Source organism: Lagopus muta, chromosome 11 (assembly GCF_023343835.1).
Source record: "Lagopus muta isolate bLagMut1 chromosome 11, bLagMut1 primary, whole genome shotgun sequence".
Classification (NCBI taxonomy): domain Eukaryota; kingdom Metazoa; phylum Chordata; class Aves; order Galliformes; family Phasianidae; genus Lagopus; species Lagopus muta.
In genome coordinates, this window is record NC_064443.1 from 9,718,721 (window position 1) to 9,736,950 (window position 18,230).

The 18,230-nt window shown below is 42.7% G+C and overlaps 1 protein-coding gene across 2 annotated transcripts in view; it reads left to right on the top strand.

Moving 5' to 3' along the window:
* The window catches only part of CHCHD6 (coiled-coil-helix-coiled-coil-helix domain containing 6), a 101,019-nt gene that overhangs the window by 11,336 nt on the left and 71,453 nt on the right, over window positions 1-18,230 (top strand). The gene's annotated exons all lie outside the window — the stretch shown is intronic.

Below are 18,230 nucleotides of genomic sequence, written 5' to 3' on the forward strand. Positions count from 1 at the left end.
TGAGGCTTTTCCCAGTTCAGTTATACCCTCCGCTTCTGCTGGGCTTCCTAAAACCTGCCTCTGTTCGCTGATGAAGTTTATTTTTGTCCTTATTTGCTTCCCTCTGCCTGTTCCCCAAACTGCAGGGGTTGGCTGTGCTGCTGCTCGCTGGTGGTGTTATCAGCCGTGTGTGCAGAGGGTGAGATTGCAAGCGCCGCTGTTCTCTGCGATTCTAAGTATCAGACAATGTTTTACACGGCGTCCCATTCTCTAGCTGGCTGGTTGGACATGATGTTGGTACCTTATCTTCACGCTGACACACACTGGACATTAATAGAAATACATTGCTGAGGAACATGTGTGGAATTTCAAGCAGGCTGTCTAGCTGTGCTTTAGATAGTCTATTGTGTGCTTAACCTCTTGGAAGAGGTTTTGATGAGAAATGCATTATGTTAACTCTTGGGCAGCTGGGTGGACTCTCTTAGAGTTTCTTATTACACTCAGCATAATATCTTCCTAATTGCGTGCTGCTGATGGATTTTGGAGTTTCAGCAGTTTTAAGCCTATCTTTCCACGAGCAGCATTCCCACTTCCTAATGCAAATTCATAGAGTAGAAATAGCTATGCATGCTGCTTGTGGGGAGGGGGACCAGAAGGGACTGAGCTGCCAGCAGCCTCATTTATCTTTGTTTGAAGTCTGTCCCTGCATTATTTTTGGCTCTCTGATTGACTCGCATCAAGCAAAAACATGACGTGGATGCCATTGCTGCTATTTGCCAGGAATTCCTTCTGCTTTTGGAACACCTCAGAATTTTTATTGTTTACTTTGTGCTATATACGTATACTTTCTGTACTTATTTGTTATGACCATCTGCAATTACCTCTATTATTTATGAGTACTGAGTAAAACATGATGGAGAGCAGCTTCTTAAAAGGAACTGTACTAAAGGAGAGGAAGTGAGATTATGACTTTCTCTTTGATTTTTTTTTTTTTTTTAAGACAATGAAAATAGAACACCTGCAAGGCTGTGAGGGAGAGAAGGAACTGGAGAACTAGCTGGCTTTTTCTTCGTGTCTGAATGTCACACTGGGGGCTTTTTATCCTCAAAGATGCGATGATGATGATGGACAAACTTGAAGGATGACGCTCTATGAGTTGAGAGTAAAAGCTGATCAAACAGATGGATAGAGCAGGCCTATGTATAATTAGTGTCCGAAAGTAAAAAGCTCCACAGTTTAATACTTGCCCAAATAGTACATTAGACTAAGGATACATTTGTTAAACAACCAGTGCTCTTGCAATTAGGAGTGAGCACTTGCCGTGTGTGTTCACTGTATCTTCAGCTTAATGCTTTTGCTGTGAAAGTGTTGCTACCTAGGAAATAACTTGAAGCCCCTTTCTTTTTCTGTGCACATAGGCTCATGTCTTCTCTGTCCTTTTCCCTCCTCTGTAGCCTTCAAGCAGAATGGATTTGTTCCTCAGCGTTCATCTTGCTATAGCTATAGTAATTTGGCAATGTCAAGCTGAAACTGTCTCCCCTCTGTAGTTTCTGAATGTCCAGTGCACAAGTGGCTCCTCACAAAAGATGTTCTCTTCCCTGTTGCAGACCTGAGCAATCGGTCACTTTGTATTTTCCTATGATATGCTGTCCTATTCCAACAGCTAAATAAGGGAATAGGAGTTTGGGAATGCTTTCTATTTTTTTTTTCCTCCTCAAACAACAGAACCATATTTGTGTTGCAATTAAACACTAATATTTCTTATAACCCACTCCTTGATTTTTATCTTTTTTGGCAGAGTAAAATATATATATATTTTTTTAGGAACAAAACTTGAAAAAAGCACAAGAGACTTAAACTGCAAAGCAAACTAAATCTTCAAAGATGATGAATATGAGTCCAGCCTGTAGTTTTCTGTCGTTGAGGAAGTTGCCCTTCCCACCTCTGATGCCATTTCCTGCTCAAGGCTCAGCATTTGGAGCGTAACTTTTCAAAGCTTTATGCTACTGGAGTTTATCATAGCAGGTTAAAAACCTACTTGCTTGTGATATCCTGTTGGAGGGTGACCTGAAAGGGGTGATTCTCTGCATTCCAATAAGAGCTTAATGCTGTTTCTTTCCTGGTAACAGAAGTGAGATGCGTCAACACCTTTTGCTTCTGAACAGCTGGCAGATAATCTGCAGCTACCAGGCTCTCGGGTCGCTGTGGCCTTGTTCCAGATGCTGTGGAAGGTACAATTGCAGTCTTGAAGCTGTTCACAGCTACCTGCGTTTTCTTTTCTTTACAACAGCCTAGATGTACTTTGCCAAGTTCTATGCATCTGGGGCAAAAATTGAGTTTTCATTGTAATTAATCTGGAGTATCAGTTTGTGCTCGAATTAAGTGAAGCCATTAGCCCTACTTAGGCTCTAATGTTGTTTTTGGGAGCAGGCTTACATTGGAAGGTTAATAAGGAATGTGTTAAGGAACCTGGAGGGAAAGGAGCTCTAATGGTCTTAGCTACCATTCTCCTTTGTGTGGATGGGACTAGTGGTTGGTAAATACTTTGCTGCTTCAGGCCTTTCCCATGCTGGCTGTTCCCTTAGGAAAGGAAGTAGTTCAAGGGGTACCTTGGGTCTTCTTCAGATGGAATTAGAGCAGTTAGATGGAAGACTTTCTTCAACACAGCCTGACTAACATAAACTTGTCTTAACTTCAGTATTTTGTCTTCAAATATCTTGGAGGTAAGTCAAGATGGCAGATTTGTCCAACTACATGTGTACGTGCGAGAGCAGACCAAGCTCTGCCTTTATGCTGTTGTTCACATTTAGCAGTTAAATCTGTTTTTTGCACATGAGGTGTGCCTCACTGGCATTCTTAAGCTGCAGTGAAAATTGACATCTTTGTTTTAAAAAAAAAAACAAACAAAGCCCTTCAGTATCAAACCAGTCTGTTGCTGCTCATTGGCCAGCAGATGTTGCTGTTGAGCTTGGTTAGGTTTCAATGTTGAGTTCAGCAAGTCATTTGCCTGTTTTAAGAGCTGTAATGCAGACAGATTTGAACTTAAATTTCCTGCTTGATAATTCCAGTCATCTACTGGCAAGTCAATATAGTGGTACATCTTGTATACTTGTGAGCGTGGATAAAAAAACTGATATTAGAATGTCTTTTCTGATCTGTACATTATTACTGTGTTTTTTTTTTTAATTTCAGTATTGACTCTGAATTCTTAAATTTCTCACTTTCAGTGAAGCAATTCTTTCTTTTTTGAAAGGAGTTTGGCTTTTCATGTGAGTCTCCAAAGTGAGTTGGTGCAAACGGAGTCTAATAAGCAGCATTTCCTCATTAACAACGCTTTGAATTTAGGATCTGGGAGAAAATCTGTTACATTCCTTGAGTAGAATCTGGGAGACGAATTATGGATTTTCTTGGGGTCAGAACCACTGCTCTGCCTGGGCTGCTCTGTGTGCTGATCTTGTGGACTGTTGTGCTGTTCCATTCTTTGGGATGTGATTCTAGGTGTAGCACTCCTTTGACTGGCGATTTTTGAAATACATTTTGGTTGCCTGGCAGTACTGATATCTTCACTGAGCTCATATGTTTTTTCCTACTGTCAAAAGCAGTTTCAAAGAAGCCTCAAGAATTTCCAGAAGGTGGCAGTGGAAGGACACCCACAATGGCTCTGCCAGGAATTGGCCAGGAACTGCTGAACTCTCAGATTGCCTGCATACCGATGAAACGTCTCAAAGTTTTTACTTATTTGTTTTCATTCTGACTCCAGCTTCTCCTGGAATGACTGTAATATTTTTCAGAATGAGTTTACCCTGTGTGTTGCAGTCCATTGGTTTCTGTGGAAATACATCACTTAGAATTGTGAGGGCACTGCTTGCTGACACAGTTTACAAACTGGAAATCTGTGTTGAGTGAACCTGCTTCTGTCTTCTCACTGCTCTTGCCAGGACGTGTTGTCTCACTGAAATGCATGGCTATAGCAGCTTGGGAGTTTGCTGTGTGCTCAGGCTGCAGAGAAAGGACAGGGTGGTTGACAGGACTACAGGTTCCTACACAAATGATATGGGATGTTCCTAACCACCTCCGATTCCTCTTTGGTCTCCAGCACTCTTGTTTACATTTGTACTTTCTGGAGGGGTAAATAGCTGCTGCTGACAGCAGGGTTGGTCTTGGAAGTGGTGGGAGGATAGCAGCAGATGCTGTCCTAATGATGTCTAATGTGTGATATCCATGCTGCCTCCATTCCTCTGATCCTCTTGAAGAGTTGCTGCTTTGACCTGTGTCCTAGCTCTCTAATCTTGTGTAATCTATGAAGCTAAGCATGCTTAAAACAAAAAAAAGTTGCCTGTTTGATTATGTGCAGACTGAGAATGCCTGTACTGAAGAAACAGTGAAGTTTAAGCAGAAGTTAGAGATGTAGTGAGGTGGAGTTGGTTTCTTCTCCCAGGTAGCAGAGGTAAGGCAAGAGGTAATGGCCTCAAGTTGCACCAGGGCAGCTTCAGGTTGGGTTGCAGGAAAAATTTTGGTAGGAGCAGTAATGCATTGGCACAGGCTGCCCAGTGAGATGGTGAGATGGTTCTGTGTTCCAGAACTGTGGAGATATGACACTGAGGGGCATGGTTAGCAGGCATGGTGGTGGTGGGTTGGCGGTTGGACTGGATGATCTTAGAGATCTTTTCCACCCTTGATGATCCTGTGATTCTATGTATGTGCTGTGCTGTTCTGAAAGAAGTATCTTGGGTCAGTCTTTACTGATATTGTTTCTGACTGACTTGAGTGGTTTGGAGTTTAAAACAAAGGTGGTCTAGCTGGCCTCCAACAAAATGAATTGTTGCTGCTTTCAGAGCAGAATCTTCTCTTGAGAGAGAAGTTGGTGGTTGGCTTGGATCCCTGCAGATTTTTAGGGAGGAGATTTGTATCTTTTCATCTGTTTTCAAGAGGGAGAAACAAGAGTTATAAAAACCACTTAAAGGTTCAGTTAAGATTTATTCTGGCTGCATAACTGCCTCCCATAATAACTTTAATATGCATCATCCTGAAACTCCTAATTGGCCCTAGTGTTGGCAGGGCTTTCAGACCCCGCAGAATCTCCAATGTTCAGCAGCTTTTAGGAAGGAATGTAGCCAGAGGAGCACAAAAGATGAAATGGCTGCCTTTATAAATCCTAACTGACCTTGAGAGTCCTTGTTGTAATGAGCAGGAAGATGCTGTGGAGAGCCATCTAGACAAGAGTGGTGGTGGAAAGCTGTGTAGGAGCGCATTTGGTGAGGTGGGAGGACAGGCCCAGGAGACCTCATGGACTTGGTGAGAGAATAGGGTTTTCTTAGGGGTCAAGCACCTACTCGTCCTGTTGTTTCTCTTGTTGACTGGAGCCTTGCCTGTATTGGCACTGATTAAAGGTGATTTGTCTGGTGGCTGTCGGTGGGGGTGAGCTATGAAAGGCTGGCAGGATTGCATTAATTTGACCCATAGGAGCTGGTGCCTTTGCTTAGGAGATGATCCCAACCAGTGGTCCCCTCTAGGCTGGCAGGTCCCAGGATGGCATTCACTGGATCAATCGGAGACTGAAATTCTCTTCAGCTCTTCCTCTGCTCCCTCCATCCCTGGGGCTGAGGTGGGAGCTGGCTGTTATGATACTGTATTGTTTTTGTGAATGACAGTGGGTTGTCATTGTCTCCCTCCTGGGCTGTTAGTCAGGAACCTTTTGCAGACCCTAAATTCTCTTTAAAACAAATCATTTGGCTTAGTTTATTTCATTCCATTAAGTAATTTCACTGCTAATGCATAATTATCTACAGCAGTGACACTCGTCTATGCTTTAATTATCGCAAAGCTGCACAATTCCCCCTCCCCCCTGCCTGGAAGTTGTCGCTTGTGCAGGGTGGTTTTGCAGAGATAAGTGTGTAATAACATGGCAGTGCTTTGGGCCTCACAGTACTCAGGCAGTTGCTGATTACTAAATGTAGGCAATAGAGAAAGGGAAGATTTTGGTCTCTGTCTTCTGTTAGTGGCTCTTACTGAAGTGGAGTGAGATATTGGAAAGGAGGAAGCTTATCAAAATACAAGCTTGAAGATAAACATGTGAGCAAATGCTGATTGGAGGAGTTACGCTTGCAGGTCTTGGGAAAATTTGGAAGCACAAGTATTTGTTTTTCTTCTGAAGAAACTTAAGAAGTGAGGTGACCGTGATCTTGGGCAGCAGCCCAGGAGCCCTGGCTTTGTTTGAGAGAAAATCTTGCTATTTCTTTTTTTCTTTTAGCCTTCAAGTTTCCAACTCTGTTTTCTGTAAGCACCCTCTCCGAGCACAGAAGAGCCCAGTAGAAGTCTTTGATCCAGTCAGTCATTATGGGGAAATGCCACTGAGACGCAAGTTGTTTACTCCTAAGTTGGGAGAGGATTCGTAGCTGAGCGAAATACCTGCTGTTTCTTAACACCGTGCTCTCTCATCTGATAAGGAGTGTTTTTTGTTAGTGGAGAAGATGTGGTCAGTCCTTGGCAAACAAAGGACAAACAGGCAGTGTCAAACCTGTGTCGCTGGAAGGTGAAGGTCTAGGAACAAAATGTTTTTTTGAGACATCAAAAAATCTTGCACTATCTGAATGAGAGAAAAGCTAGAGGGGCTCTTGATTGTGCTTGCCCTGTTTCACAAAGCTGAGAGAAGTGGATTATAGATGCCTTGTTTAACTTGCAGTGATGCCCTGAGGCTTGTGGATGAAGAGAACCTGGAGCACATGTCATAAAGATAGCAAACTATGCGAGGGACCAGACAGAAGTGAGGACAGCATAATGAAGCAAGGTCCGTTTGTTATCTTTTAGTGGATGGAAATGAGGCTGTTTATTGGTGTTATCTGCTGGCAGAAATGTTCTGCCAGGTACCTTTGTGTGGAATGCTGACCAAGATGTGCAATACAGAATTGTGTTCCAGTTTCCATGCAGACAATCCATAGGAGTGAAATTACTCTCTTACATTCAAAAGCATTGAAATCTTTTCTCTGTATTGTTATGATGAAAGCCAGTTTCTGGTTGCTGACTGGCAGGAATGAGGAAGGGAGGAATGTACAGCTTGTGTTACAACTTCCTCAGTCTCTATGTATCTGCTGGGCTTGGCTGGCAGCACTTGCACCTGTTAAAGCAAGATTTCTTTGGCCTAGAGGTATGCTGTCTATTTTCTTTGGCCCAGGGGTGTTGTCTTATGCCTCACTGGAGGACTTCGCAGCTTGCTGATCTTTAACTCCATCAATCATAGGCTTGTTTTCTCTGGTACTTATTATTGATGTTTTATGTATGTTCTAGATAAAACAAGCTGGCATATGGTGGTCAGTTTAGCTTTCTTCCTTTCAGGAAAGGCTATATTAAGGACTGTGCTTCCTACAGGAACTTATCTTCTCACCCTGGTGAAACTTAGTCACTCAAAACTGCCTTTCCAGAAAGCTAAACACCATTGCCCAGCTTCTAGATGTTTCTTCTGTAATCCATGGATTACAATGGCAACGTATGCTTATGTTTAAAGATTTTAAAGGTGGCAGAATGAATCCTGGAACAGGTGCTTGGGCTTTTGTTTTTGCTTACAGCACACTGGAAAACCCTCTCAGAAAAGCATAAATACTGCTTTACACACATGGCGAGGGGATGGCGTGGGCACCCTGTGAGAGCACCTGGGGAAAGTGTAAATGATTAAAATCAGTTGTGTGTGTTTGTGGGTAATGACAAAATAAACATACGCTGTAGAGCCTGAGGATGTGCTAGAATAGTGGGGCTGAAGGAGAGAACAGCACTGCCTGGATTTGTGTGCGTATGTAATGCTAACAAACTCAGGAGGCAAAAGCAGGTGTGGAAAGAGAGGATCCCAGCCTGGCAAGTCAGCTGCCAGTGTGGCTGATGATTAATTGCCCTTTTTAAATTGCAATTATGTCAGTCATGGAACCCGTGAATATTAATTCCCAATTTGCTGCTTGAAAAATTGAACAATGATGAGATGGATCCATTTTACTGATGTCTCAAAAGTGGGCTAAGTGCTACAGCTAGAAGTAATGAGAAGGTATGCTGCTATGGCTGTTTGCATTGCTTTGTCTGTCTCACCTCTTTTTCTGTATTTCTGTTCCTTTCTTCAGAATCCTCTCAGTGCTTGCAGCAGACTTTCTGCACTGATGTTAGGTGGCCAGCTGGCAATGGTGTGAGTTAACACTGTAGGCAATGTTAGTTACCTGGATTTGGTAGATGGCTTTCCACTCTTGGTTGCTGCTTCAGGAGTTCCTTACAGACTTAAGAATGAAACAGGGATTTAAAAAAAATGTATCTGTTGATTGCTGCTCCATCTTTTCCTCTTCCGCTCAGATGTGTGTAGCTTCTCATTCTGTTATACTTAGATCTGAGTTAATTTTCTGGTATCCTTGGAAGGACATTACCAGGCAAGCATTGCTGCACTGTGACTGCTTTCCCTTCCATAATCTGCACAAAGATGTGAATGATGGAAATACTACTTTTTTCTGTAGCTGCAGAACAGAAAAGCCCCAACCCCAGCACCCTCTGTCCAGTTCTTGGTGTTTTTTCAGTGTTTTCAAACTACTGTGCCTTTCTTCTAAGGGTTTTCTAAGCCTTCAGTCATAAGTGACTTTAAATGCCCATGTATTTCATTGTATGCTTTTCAGGTTCTGACTTTTGATTTGTAAGAAGCAGAATTATCCAGTGGAAATTGTATGAAAATTCAGTCTTCACTGTTTGTTCTTCTTTCAGTTGTCCATTTTGTGTGACAGGCAAAAGGTGACTGCTTCCTGACTAATTGTCAGAGTGGGGCTATTGACTAGACAGCTGAAATGGGCATGCAAACGACAGCTTATGACTTGGTATTGGCAGAAAATGAGACTGTAACCAGGTGAATGTTCTGAAATTGGTGTAGCTTTTTCTACCTGAAGCGATACTCCTTCATTTTGATATCCTTGGTGTTGTGTGTACAAAAGGCCTTGCAGGAGAACCATGCATCCATATTTAGGAATATCATTAGTTTGTTACTTTGGATCAGTGTTTAGTGCTCAGCTTCATAAACCACTATCATTACAGTTCAGTTTAGCCATTCATCAGTACAGTTACTTCCCTGCTGAATTAAAGGTGCTGCGTGGTAACCCCTATGGAAGCAAGGGATTGGACTTGAAGGCTATGCGTTCTGTATTCACTGTGCTGGGGAAAGCCTAGGAGACAAATGGCTGCAGCAGGAAATAGGTTAATTAAGAAAGAAAAAAATCAGGTTTTGCTTAGTGTTGCCCTTTCTTGGAGGAAAGGCACAGGGCAGACAGTTCAGCTGACATCAGTAAATACTCTTCTCCACCAGGTTCAGGGCTTCCTTCTGACTTCTCCCCACTTCTCAGCTCTCTTGTTTTCATTGGACCCTTTCCTTTTGGAAAGCTCTAAGCAGTCTTGTATTGCTACTATTGCCCTTAGAGATGGAAATGCAGTTCATTTTATAAAACAAGTATGTTGAATGGAGGGCTTTTTAACTACCAATGTAGCTTCTTGTCACTGTTCCTGTGGGTGTCATTTTTATCCTCCTCATCCTTCCTGCAGTAAGTGTACGTGGCCAGGCAGGTTGCCATCAGAAAGTAAAGGTGTTTCGGAACAAACCACGCTCACCATCGCTGTTGCGTCAGTGCTTTTCGGTTGTTAGGGACTGCTGATGGAAACTAAAACTTGAAATGGCTCTGCGTGAAGTAAAGAAATGACTGTAACTTGTAAGGTGACTTAAAGGGGCAAGTGGCACTGTGGGAGGCTTGGGAGCAGGAGGGAGGATGTCTGCCTTTGTGTGTAAATGTGTTTTTCAACGTGCTGTTTTACTCTTTCCCTTTTCCCCAACGCAATATCAATAGACCTTGTCCTTCTTTCTTGGCAATGCCAGTGCTTGTGATTTCAAGGTAAGCCCTGCTTCCTCTAGGGCTGTGCTCTGTGAGGCTCCTGCCTGTACTGCTCCAGCACTGTGTGGCATGGAGACGTGGGGGCACAGGAGGGCCCTGCTGCCTGCCCACCTGCCCCCCATCTGTTTTGTCAACAGAAAGAGCTTTGCAGAGCGGAGCAATATTTTGCAATTGAGTTTCTCTTTTGAAGACTCTCTGATGCTAATGTTGATTTAATAAGGTTCTCTCGTTCTCTCTCCTTGCTTAATTTGAAATGTCTAATTTTGTGCTTCACAGTTCTGAGCACAGAATTAGTGAAGGAAGAAGAGCTGGAGGCAGGGGGAGCAGAGTGCCACGCCAGGAGTTGCCAGAGGAGATTGATTCAATAGAATGAGAAGGTGCAAAAGGTTATATGGCCACAGCTCAGCAACGTGTTGGTGGTACTAATGAGAAGGAAAGCTTGGGCCTTTTAGGATGTTGTAAGGCCCCCGTAGGTGTATAACCAACACTAAATGGAAAATGGAGTGCAGGAGCATTGGTTCTTTGAGTGGGTTTTTCCTCTTGATTTTTTTACATATGTGGTGTGTGTGTGTACATGTATAACATGACAGGAAAGTTATTACTATGAGATGAATATGCTTTTAAAGGTTTTTATTCTAAAGGTTGTTTTGCTAAGTGTGGCGTTTACTTTTGGAAATACTGAGAGGTTATGACAGACAGTGAATTTGATCTTGCTGATTTATTTTGTCTATACCTGGATGCTTTAGTTTTATGTGAGCAGAAGAAGTTATTGACATCCCTGAAGTTATTGTCATCTTAAGTTCCTATGTTACTCTAGAGATAAATGTAAATTCTTCAATACCACAATGCAAAAAGATTAGCTAAAATATCGTACAAACCACAGTATTAAGACAAGCTTCTTCCTTTTGCTTCCTGTGTTGTTAGTTTACCTCTTCTGTGCATCTTAGGAGATCTATGCAGCAGAGTTGACTTCTGATTTGCTTCTTGCTTGATTTGGATGACCAGTCTTCTTACAACTGGGTGGGCAGTGTAAATGAGTACAAGTTGTGTTCAGCTCAGTTTTATGAAAAGCTGCCAGCATGTTTCATTGAAAACCTCATTAAATCACAATTAAATCTACAGGAAGAAGTAGACCATCACAGTGAACACTTGATTGATGGGGTTTATAGCTTTCAGTGCTTGCAAGGGGAATAAGCTTCTTTCTGCTGGGGTTCATGGAAGGCTGTGGCAAAGACTCACCACAGAATTACCAATAGTCTGAACAGAGCACTGGAAGCTGCCCTTGGACCTTATCTGCTCTCTTCAAACGCCTCAAAGGTGCTTGCAGTGAGCAGGTTTGGTCTCCTCTCACTGGTGACAGGATGAGGGGAAATGGCCTTAAGTTGCACCAGGGTAAGTTGAGGTTGGATATCAGGAAACACTTCTTTACAGAAAGGGTTGTTAAGCACTGGAATAGGCTCCCCAGGGAGGCTGCTGAGTCATAACCCCTGAATGTGTTTAAAAACCATTTAGATGTGGTGCTCAGGGATGTGATTTAGCGGAGGGTTGTTAGGGTGGTATGGTCAGGGTGCGGTTGGACTTGATGATCTTTAAGATCTCTTCCAACCTGAGCAATTCTATGATCTCTGCCTCGGTTTCTTCTATCCCATGGCCTTGGTTAGATATGTTTCCTTTTCTTGTCCTAAACTCCTGTAGAATGTAGTTCTCACCCCTTTTCCTTCACACGCTGTTTTTTAGGGATAGAGGTAATATGGCTTCAAGTTGTGCCAGGGGACTTTCACGCAGGATATTAGGAACAATTTCTTCTCAGAAAGAGCAGTGATGCACTGGCACAGACTGCCTGGGGAGAGCTGGAGTCGCCGTCCCTGGAGGTGTTCAAGAACCATGGGGATGTGGCACTGAGGGATGTGGTTATGGGCATGGTGGGGATGGGTTGATGGCTGGACTTGATGATCTTAGAGGTCTTTTCCAACTTGAATGATTCTCTGATTCTTAGGAACTGAACTGATGTCATTGCTTCTGGACTGTACAGAGTCATTTCAGGCATTTGGCTGCAGAGCGCACTTGTTCAAGGAATCCTGCACATGAAATACAGTTGCAGTGCCAACCGTTGGTACAGATTCTAAAAAAGCCAGAACCTACCTTTCAAGATTTCTTTTTCCATTCCTTTCAGGGCCCTTAGTGATGAGCCTTCAGGAATATTTGTCAAATCACTTAGCAGTCTGGTTATTTCTAGTCTACTGCACTGGTCATCTTATTTGATCAATAAATCAATCAACAGGTTCTAAAAATTACTTTCATTGACTTTAGAGGTGTAGTGTACAAAAGGAGCTCACAAAGTAAATGACTGTGTGCTCTAACTCTAATTAGAGGGCAAACAGTGTGGAGATATGTTTGTAAATAGTATCTAGCACAATAAATAGAGCAATCTGTCTTTAGGATTCTGCGATGCTGTGAGCTAGATTGACTCTTTCAATTTGCAAACTCATGAAGCATGGATCTTGGCTCTGTCAGGTCATCTAACTGCTATATTTAGAGCACACAGTGTTTTAAAGCTACATTTCAGGCTTCTTGCATTTGATCAGAAGTCCTAGGAATAAACACTTTGGTTCCATGTGGTTGCATGTGGCATCCTGTTAAAGCTTCAGGAGCTCCAATGAGAAGGAAGCATTAAAATTGTTTTAAATAAAACTGCTAACTCTTCCTGCTGCACTCAGTCTATCCTCTCCTCCTTGCCATAGCAGTAACACCTGGCTTGCAGAGACTGACAGTTGGTCCTTTGTAGAAAGCCTCATCCCTGATTTTTCCAAGCCTCCTGCCTTGAGTAAGAGCATGCAGCAGAGAATGGTCATTGAATCAGCACTGAATCCTTGTAGTTCTTACCAACGTTTAGCACTTGCACAACGTGGAAAACTGCCATTTGCGAACTGTCCTCTCAAATGGAAATCAAAACTCTGCTGGCAGTGAAGTAGATTAGCAAGTTGCTGTTGATTTAAATGTGCCCTGGAGGTTGCAATATAAAAATAAGGAGTATAGTTTTACAATAGCCTGAAATCCTTGTTGCTGTACTTGTTTTTTTTTCTTTTTTGCGGGTGATTTCATTATGAAATACCTGGATTACAGTAGAACATGCAACCTTGCAGCATTTTCTCTGATTTCAGCCTTGTGGGAGCCGAGAGAATGTGTACCTGAGTACCAGCAGGTTCACTTCTCAAAGCGTGCAGTGTGATGTGCAAGTGCTCTGGAAACAAGAACCAGTCTCTAGTGGACATCTTGTCTATAGCTCAAAACCACAGCTTAATTGGCAGCCTTTTCATAACACTGACTTTGGCATAGGATGCAGGGAATGCTGCAGGCCAAGTCTGAGGTACATTTTCAGAACTGCTTATAGGGGAACGTAGTGCTTACTGCTTCTCTCTCTGGTAATCATGGAAATGAGGGAGACTGTGGTCAGGTCCTTCACTTCTCATTTCTTTTTCTTTCCAGCAGTCTATTAGTATCTTTCTTAATTTTTTCTGCTTTCCTGCTTTAATATTACTTTGCTTGTGAGCATAACTGAATACATGTACTAGTGTGACACTTATTTTGAGTTCTCTTTAATATGTTTGTTGTGGCCTTTTCTGCATGGCTTCAGAATCCCCTTGATTTATTCTGAATCTTTATTGTTCTGTCTTTCCCACGTACGTTTTGGCAAACCCAGAGGTTGGATTTTACCCTGGAAAGATACTGACCCTGTAATGCTGCATGAAGTGTGCAGTGTGTGTGTGTGTGCAGGATGAAAGAGCAGCAAGATGCAAATTCACAGGACTCATAGTGGGTAAAGATATGATGTCTGAAAGTCTGAGTCTCCACCTGCAGAAGGATTTGTAGGGACAAATGGGGTGCATCATCTTGACTGAAGGCTTTCAAGAATTTTCTCACTCAAGCACGTAATTAAGACAGCCTTTGCCTGTACTAAAAAGCAGCCTCGAAGTCACCTCTTTTAAACTGTGGTATATTTGACATATTTTTTTAAAATATAAAGAAATTAGTTTTCTGATCTTGTAGAAGGAACTTTGGGTTCACAGTACTATATTAAAACTATATTCAGTGGTTGATGGCTATAAATAATAAATATAAAATGTATTGTTCAAACACAGGTAAAAATTGTGCTAGTGTTTGTAAAAGTGTGGATTGGGAATTCCTCCTCAGCTCACATGTTCATCATTTTTGCTGCTTGGAAGCACATGGGTTCATTGTGCAGACTGTCCTGATTCCTTACAGGACAGTGGTTGTGTTTGAAGTATGTAGTATGTTTGACTGAAGAACTAATGTGTTTGATATTTAAGAACCTGGCAAGAGAAAGCTATTTACCCAAATGCATGATAAGAAATGAGATTGGAACGCAAGCATGTGTAACTGTTATTTTCCTCTGCCTGTACCATCCCTAGAAAGCCATATGCCTACCCCTAGGCTGGCTTGATGGGAGTCTGTATTAATGATCATGAGCTAGAAATAATCCAGGAGGAGTTGAGTGGCCCTTGCTCCTAGCTCTTTGAGAAAATACCTCGTGGACTCAGTAGGATCTGAAATATGTTCTGGGATAGGAAGTCATAATTAATTATAGAATTTCCCAATGCACTCTCTTGGGAGTTCTTTTTCTTTTGGCTGAATTAGTGCAAGTCTTGTGGAGTCTTACATCTAACAGTCTGAGTGGAGATTTAAGCAAGGAGATGAAGATTTAGAGGGAGCTGTTGACTCACCTGCTATCAGCAATAAGCATCTTGGGTGTACAGCTAGAGAGCAAACACTGTAAGATTCCTATAGACATTGGGTGCTTGTCTGTTGGCAGCCTGCAAAATGGAAACTGTGTGTACGTGTATAAAAGTGGTGATGGGAAAAGAGAACGTGGCAATAGGCTGGAGCATTAAAGCAAGCCATGAAAGCAGATGGTTTACTTTAGATTTTATAAAATAGGCTTCCTTTATTTTGTTGTAAATGAAAACTATCAACTGTCAGTAATGCAAACCTATCTTCTGCAGTGCCGTATCTATTAGAATTGCAGTTGTCCCTGTATTGTAAAAGGGCAGAGGGTTTTTCTGATGATTCCCTTCTTCATATTTGTAGAATCATGTGTGCTCTGTATACTTTAGTTGAGCAGTTTTGTCACAGCCTTGTCTCAAAATGGCTTGCTGTTCAGTTGTCTCTTTGTGCTTACTTTCCTGTATCAGTTGGTTACATTCCTGACTTTCATTACATTTAATATTGATAGTACTTCGATTTTCCACTGAACTAGAAGTGTTCAAGGGTCTGGAGTGGGTACTGAATATTTATTCTTGAAATTCTTTAGCTCCTACCATAATGGTAAAGCTTGGAGTTGGATTATTGCCTTATGGAGAAATGACTCTTTGCTTATTCAGTGATGATGTCTGGTCATCAAGATGTTAGAATATGTGCTGCAAAGCTCTTTATATATCGATATGAATGCAAAAGTTGTTGCCAACAGCTGTCTTAGGTTTTGGGCACCTGCTGCCTCTCATTTCTTACATATCCCACTCTATCTTTGCCTCCTGAAGTTGGCAGTGCCCATAAAATTATTCCGTGTTCAGATCTTAAGCAGATCACTACCAATCTGGTAGTCTGAATTCCTGAGTCACTGGTCATGCTGTAGTCAGATTAATTATAGAGCAGCATCACTGTCCATGGCAAGGTGATGGACATCCAGGTTCAGACTGATTTCGCTCAGGTTCCAAAGGTGTTGCCTGTCCTCAGGCCACTTCATCATGCACATCCCTTTGTCCAGCGTTACCCACTGCAGAACCATATTCTGATTGCTAAGCACTATTTTCATGTTTGTTCAGAGTATGACGGGCACAAGAGAAGTGTAGGTGGTGCTGTGTATGAGTCGGGTAAGAGAATTGTCCATAAGTATGAAATGCTATTTTGACACAGTATTCATGACTTCATTGATAGGTGGGAAAACATCCCCTGCTTGCAGAACCAGTGTTCAAATGTGAAGTTTTCAGACGTATGGATGCATTGCTGCCGTTCTTCCCATATCCAACCACAGTCCACTTTAAGCAGACCGTGTCACATTTTTTCCTCTATAAATACCTTGGATGGGGGTTGTTGATTTGGCCCCAGGTCCCATTTCAATAATAACCATTTGCTTCTGCTGCAGTCAAAGGGAATGTCTTGGTTTGATTTTGACCCCAATAGTGAAGTTCAATATTTGTTCAGCTGTCCATTGGGTTATCCAAGTAACCCACCTGCTGTAGCAGAAGAGTACCAGCAGTATTGACTGAGGGTGCTAAGTGATGGCTTGTGTCCCAGGGCAGGGATTATAATGCTCACACCCCCAACTGGGAGCTGGAAGTGGAATTTGTTTGGTTAGGAAGCAAGGAAGCCAGATGTTACTAATTCCTTACACAGTGAACTTAAACTTTGAAAATACTGTTGGTCGCACTGCATCTCCTATTATCAGCGATGATAAATGCAAGTCTACTAAAAATTTTGGCTCAGACTTAAGTAGTAGTACAATTTAAACCAGTGGCTTGGGTTTTCATTTTTGTGTTTTATATTTCATTTAGTCTGTGCTTCACTCCAAGCACAATTATTTTTTCAGCTCAGGAATATTTCCTATTGCATCAAAACCTGTTTTAAGTTTCCTCTTCCCTTTCATTGCACTACATCCATCTGTTCCTGTTGTAATAATTTTTCTTCCTCCTCGAAGGTGACAAAATTAAAGCCTGTGGCAGTACTGGCAGAACAAATGCCCTGAGGTTAGCAGCAGTGTAGTTCTACTGTTGTGCATTAGAGTCAATAGGCATGCAACAGGAATCGCATCTTAGCGAGGAGTTTCTTCTTCTTGTTCTCTTCTTAGCAACTGTTCAGTGTCACTGAGTCAGTGCCCTGTGGTTATTTTGTCATGGAAGTATTTGTCCACCAGGAATGGGTCATTCAGTGGCTTAGGTGTCCCAAGGATGACATCCGCATCCAGTAATGGTATGCTGGTATGTGTGCCCTACCTGCCGAAATAATCATGCCATAAAGAGTCCTGTTTTTTTTCTGTCCATCTGCTGAGGATGGACAGCCTTGCTATTGCGAAGGTGTTGCTAAAACACTAAGCACATCTGTCCAGATGTAAAAATCAGTGGGAAGAGAAATGTTATTCAGATCAGGCGTTTGTCAAGATGGGTCAGTGATTGCTGGTCAACACCTGTTGTGTTTGTGTGTCAGTTTGTTTGGCCAAGGACTTGATGTCAGTACATCAAACCTGTCTGCAGGAAGGTGTGGGCTTCCCCTGGCTGAACTGGAGATGTTTTGTCCCACCCCTCCCAGCTGTTGTGAATGATGAGGATAGGCAATGCACACAGTGGGTGGCACCTCACCCCTCGCTTACCTGATGTAGCTGCTCTGTGCCTTTAGAATGATGGCAGATCTCATACACATTTCACTCTGCTGTCTGCTCCCCCTGGCACTGAACTGTGACCAGGAGGAAGGTTCCTCCTGCCCTGTCAACGTCTCCCAAATAAATAATCATCATAATAACAGCTGGCCTTTGAGTTCCTGCTTAGTGAGAGTGCTGCTGATTGAATGGGGCCCTGAGAGGCAGGGAGGGCTTGCAGCCCTTGACAACAAATGAGAGCCTCATAAATGCCTTGGCTTCAGAAAGAGGTGTTTATGGGCATGAAATGTTTATCATCTTGCACTTGCTTTGCTGCTGCTGGGTTACTGTGCAAGTCAAAAGTAGTAATGAGTAAAAAAGAGGCAACACTGCAGCCTGCTGGATCTGCTTGGCTTGCTAACAAATGAAGGAGCAGGTGAGGTCAGCTTGGATTGGGGAAAATATTTGGAATGTGCATGAAGTAGTAGTTGATCCCCTTTGAAGGAGTAACCCCCCAGCCAACTGGCTTTCTGTTGGGAGGCACTCTGAAGTTCTCATGTAAAGAAGATTACTGGCTATTGAGGTCAACTTACGTATTCCAAACTGCCTTGGCAAAAAGATGCATGTTCTTCATGGGGAGTTTGAGATGTGTGGCTGTTGGTCTCCTCCTTTCAAGTACGCCCAGCACTGCCCCGTCCACTGGTGTGTGTTGTGGATAACGTTGTGCCTTGTGTGACACCCTGGCTGCTGCACAGCTGTCTGTTCTTAGCCCTGCTCTGTGGGGGGATCCTGCCTCAGCCTTCAGGAGGTTTGCTTTGTTTTTATTTTGGGGATGTATGCTCCTGCTTTAATAGTGCAGTTCCCAACAGGGGACAGCACTGCACTATTTAAGATGCTAGTCATTTTTAAGGAACTTTTCTAAACTTGTCACACTAAAAGCTACATTGTGCAGCAGCAGGCGGCCTCCATAAATCACTGATTTCTCTTTTTCT